Source organism: Coloeus monedula (assembly GCF_965178545.1).
Source record: "Coloeus monedula genome assembly, contig: HAP1_SCAFFOLD_80, whole genome shotgun sequence".
Lineage (NCBI taxonomy): Eukaryota > Metazoa > Chordata > Aves > Passeriformes > Corvidae > Coloeus > Coloeus monedula.
This window is the reverse complement of record NW_028120818.1, coordinates 425080-430161: the sequence shown is the minus strand read 5'-3', so window position 1 is coordinate 430161 and position 5082 is coordinate 425080. Positions and strand designations below refer to the sequence as shown.

General features: G+C 51.3%; 1 pseudogene across 1 annotated transcript; it reads left to right on the top strand.

The window, feature by feature from the left end:
- Nucleotides 1-230: 230 nt before the first annotated feature.
- Nucleotides 231-1189, top strand: LOC309585604 (olfactory receptor 14J1-like; annotated as a pseudogene). Its single transcript has one exon. The product of its transcript is annotated as an olfactory receptor 14J1-like (transcript).
- Nucleotides 1190-5082: the final 3893 nt, after the last annotated feature.

The following is a 5082-nucleotide window of genomic DNA, read 5'->3' as shown; positions in this document are numbered from 1 at the left end:
GTCTCGCCTCCTGCCAGACATGGCCCCGGCCCGCCCCGTCTCTCGCAAGGCCCCACGCCAGCCAAAGCCCTTCTCTGTGGCCACACTCTGAATCCCCATAAGGTGTCAGTGTGTGACAGGAGAAGGATTTGTGGGGCATGTCTTTGATTTTGCTGAGAGACGTTTCCCTTAAGCTGTCACTGACTTCTCCATGAACAGGTCCCCATGGCCAGACACGGCGAGTGTCCAACAGCAGCTCCATCAGCCCCTTCCTCCTGCTGGCATTGGCAGACACGCGGCAGCTGCAGCTCCTGCACTTCTGCCTCTTCCTGGGCATCTCCCTGGCTGCCCTCCTGGGCAGCGGCCTCATCATCAGCGCCGGAGCCTGCGGCCAGCACCTGCACAGCCCCATGTTCTTCTTCCTGCTCAGCCTGGCCCTCACCGACCTGGGCTCCATCTGCACCACTGTCCCCAAGGCCATGCACAATTCCCTCTGGGGCACCAGCCACATCTCCTACTCAGCATGTGCTGCTCACGTGTTTTTCTTTCTCTTCTTCCTCTCAGCAGAGGATTTCCTCCTCACCATCATGTGCTACGAGCGCTACGTGTCCATCTGCAAAGCCCTGCACTACGGGACCCTCCTGGGCAGCAGAGCTTGTGCCCACATGGCAGCAGCTGCCTGGGCCAGTGCCTTTCTCTACGCTCTCCTGCACACGGCCAATACATTTTCCCTGCCCCTGGGCCAGGGCAATGCCCTGGGCCAGTTCTTCTGTGAAATCCCACACATCCTCAAGCTCTCCTGCTCCAAATCCCACCTCAGGGAACTTGGGCTCATCACTGTCAGTGGCTGTTTGCTCTTTGGCTGTTTTGTGTTCATTGTTTTCTCCTATGTGCAGATCTTCAGGGCTGTGCTGAGGATCCCCTCTGAGCAGGGCCGGCACAAAGCCTTTTCCACGTGCCTCCCTCACCTGGCCGTGCTCTCTCTGTTCCTCAGCACTGTTATGTTTTCCTGCCTGAAGCCCCCCTCCATCTCCTCCCATCCCTGGATGTGGCAGTGTCAGTTCTGTACTCGGTGGTGCCTCCAGCCCTGAACCCCCTCATCTACAGCCTGAGGAACCAGGAGCTCAGGGATGCCCTGAGGAAAATGGATACTTTTCACAAGTTAAAATCTTTCTATTTTCTTCTGCCATGCGAGGAAAATGATGACTAGGATGCTTCTCAGAAGCAATAAACTCTCTCTTTCCTGCTCCAGAACCTTCAGAATGTAACTCTTTACAATCTTGGCCTTTTTTTTCCTCTTTGTCCATATTTTCATTGGTGCTTTTTCTTATTCTTTTTCTGGTGTTATTCTGCTTTTTATAAAGTACTGTAGTACTACTCCTAGCATTTCTACATGAACATCTACCTTTCTTTTGAAACACAAAGACTTTCAGGAGGCTTCTTCCCTGTGCATTTGAATATAAACAAGGGGCTGCCCTGACCTTTGTGTCCAAGGTTTGTTCCTCAGCCCTTCTCTGGCTCTGCAGGGGCAGTGCCTGTGGGCAGAGCTGGAGGGAAGAGACTCCCAGCACAGCAGCACGGCCAGGGACAATGGCCCAGCCTCTTCCCACCTCTGCTCTTCCCAGCTCCACACTCCCTTTCCCAGCCCTTCTGAGGGTGCAAGGCCGGAGTGCTCGGGCAGCTCGGTCACTGTCCTGCTGCGTGTCCGTGCTGTGAGCACAGGCAGGGACAGGCCACGGGCACTGCTGGGACACAGCCGGGCTCCAGCACAGCAGCTCCATCAGCAAAGGGCATCTCCTGGGGGCAGGGCAGGAAGGCTTCGCTCTCCTCCTGAGCTGCTGTCAGGAATGTGCCCCAGGAATGCCCTGGCAAAGCAAACCCCAGTGCCCAGGGGCAGGGGGGAGTGTGCAGGGGGGGCAGGCAGCAGTGTCCTGGCACAGCCAGAGCTCCTGGGATGGACCTGAGGGAGCAGCAGAGCAGGGCCTGGGCTGTGCCTTTGTTCCGGGCACAGCCTGGGAAGGTGCCCAGGGCAAGTGTCCCACACCAGCCCCTGCCACCAGCAATCCCAGCACTGGCCTCTGCCCTCCCCTGCAGGAGGTTGTTTGTCCCTGCACGGAGGGACACCAAGTGACCAGGCCAGCAGTCCGTGTTTGCTGTGTCCTGAGGAGCCTTCAGCAGTGCATCGAGTGGGTGTGGGGAGATGAACCCGAGTGAGCACAAACACCATCAGCAGCACTCGGGGCTGGCACAATTCCAGGGGCACAAACAGTGCCCTGAGGCCACTTCACTGCCAGAGTAATGTCCTCTGGGAAAGCACCTGAATTCTTTGCTGGGCTGTGCTGAGAACTGCATGGAGACAAACGTCCAGGGCAGGGAGGCTCCAGGGAAAGTGCTCAGGACAGCCAAGGGCTGCACAGAGAGACACCGGAGTGGTGGGTCTGTGGGGAGAAATCACAGCTGCCTCCCTTGGGAATCGCCCCCAGGACCTGGACAGGCCTGTGCTGTGTTCTGGGCACTGACCTGGAACCGAGGGATGTGGAAAAGGCCTCTGGTGTCAGGGACGTTGGGAAGGCTGCGCAGGCACTGGCATTTGTCCCTCAGGGATTCCATGAGGGTCCTGCCAAGATGAGCTCTGCTCCTCCTTGGAGCCCTTCATGGGCACAGAGGGCTGAGAGACCTTTCCAGGACAGGCTCAGGCCAAGGAGCCCTTGAGTCTCTCAGCCCCCCGTTGGTGCCTGCTGGAATTCAATCCCCCTCCCCATCCCGCAGCAGCCCCGCATTTCCCTCCTCCAGCCTTGCTCTCCAGCACAGCCACGGGGGCTCTTCGGGCTCTCGGCTTTTCCTGCAGCCACCGAGGCCAGCTGAGCTCTGCCTTCCCCACACTCAGCCCTGCCCAGCGCAGGCAATGCCCAGAAATTCCCTGTGTGTCCCTGGCCTTGCTGTCAGCCCCGGCAGCGGCTCCGTGGCCCCTCTGTGCCCCGCTGCCCCAGCCATGGTGCCCCAGCCCCTGTGCAGGCCCAGCCCAGGACAGGAGCGCTGCGGGTGGGAACGGCCCCTGGGCCCTGCTGCCCACAGCAGCCTTGGGGCTCTGCGCTGTTGAGCTTTGGACGGGGTACCCTTCCTTCCCGGACCAGGGTGAGAGAGCAGAGGAGGCTGCTGTTCTGCTGAGTTCTGTATTTCATAGTCTCACAGCTTTCTTGAAGGCAGAGTTCAAAGGGGGTTACATGATAAAGGCAAGCAGCAACAGCAACAACAGGCAAAAACAGCTTCTTCTTCTTCTTCTATATGCTCTATATGCTCTATACTCTATATGCTCTATATGCTCTAGACTCTATATTTTGTCTTACAGAATTATGGATTATATTTGTTAATTGACCAATAAGATTAACACACGATTCCAGTTTTCCTTTTCTTAACCGATCCTGGTCTAATTCTAACAGTCGTAAGCCTCACACCAGTGTTACACAGGTATTACACAGATTTGTGGATGCAGTTTCTATCAGCTCTTATTGTTTACGTGAATGCTCTATGTAAAAAATGTGAACAGTGTCATTCTATCCATATTTTGTCTAAAGTAAAGAATTCTGTGAAAAGGTAACACTGCTGCAGTAAGAACTGTGTTTAAGGTCTCTGCTGCAGCTTTTCAATGTTTAAGGCACTTAGCATATATTTCTACTAAAGGTTAAAAAATCTGCATTTCTATTTCACTTTGGTGTGACTTCATGTATCTCAGCTTGTCCAAAGGTTTTAATTCAACCCCTGTGCTTTGGCTTCCCTCTGGGCCTGAGTCCAGAGGAGCTTTCACTTCAACAAAACAGAACACTTACAAGAAAAGTAAATGGAGTGGGAACTCATGAGAGATTGAATTTTCTCTGATTCAACTCCAGGATTGATGCCATAGACTTCTGAGTGGAAGAATAATTAATTCATTCTCCTTAAGACAATAAATCAAGAGAATAAATTAGACTTTTGTATCAGGTATGAGTGAAGAGATTGCATCCAACACAAGTTTTTCCTGTAGGATTTATATTTTATTTTTTTATTTTCTCAGGAGATTGTATCAAGGCAGAAGAATTAAATTCAAGATATTTGTAGCAAAGAGACCTCTACTGAACTCATTGTTCCAAATAAACATATCCCTTACCCCATATTTCCATGACTGGAAATTTTTCTAATTCTGGACTCTAGTATATTGTACTGTATGTGTATTCAGAATACTTTGCAACAGTTAAATTTGCTTAAATTTCATTTCAGACATTTACTTAATTTTAAGAATTTGCCTCATTTCAGCCATCTTTTAAAAAGTATTTTCACACTTTTATTTTTTTTGTCTGTTACCTTTTCAGTGAGGAGGATCATCATTTGGGTTTTCTCTTGGTACCTCACTAATGCACTCTGAGAGCCATGTTCTGTGTTATTAATGTAGTAGTGATCCGGGGTTCATGGATGGCTACTGCAGGAAACTTGATGGCCAGTAGTGAAAACAGCAAAAATAATGATGAGAGGAGCCACAGACGTTCTGCTGTCTGAGAACTGTGAACTGCCAAAATCAAAAGGTCAGTGCTCTTCTGGTTCAGAATGCCCTTCAGTTGGAGCTGGAACATACTTTGGGCTAAGAGCCTGAGCACAGGAGGCTGTAGCACCTATTTGGTTCAGCAGTTCCCTATTGCCCTACTCCATACTCCACTGCATTCCAGCATGTGATTTGCTGAGCTGTAGACTGTCCCTGAGTGGTGTGATTGCCTGGAATGCTTGAAAATTTGGCTTCACATTCCTCCGTTTCTTTTCAGCATTTTCTCTGTTGCCCTCGTTGCCTCACACCAGCCCCTGTTTTACTTCTAGATGGAGAACAAGGTTACAAACTACAACTTCTCTTCCTATGTCCTTAGAGGGGTTCTCACCTGTAATAATAAATGAAATAGGTTTCATTCCTTTTGATTCCTCCTGGTATGATGCAAAGAAAGGAAAGGTAGCTGGAACTATGGCTTTTTGGGGTGGCTGTTATACCAGAGCCCTGGATCTGTATTAGGGATATTCGTGTTGGCCAGACTGTCTCAGCAGAAAGAGGGAGGAGTGCAATATTAATGTCAGGAGCTCATCCCT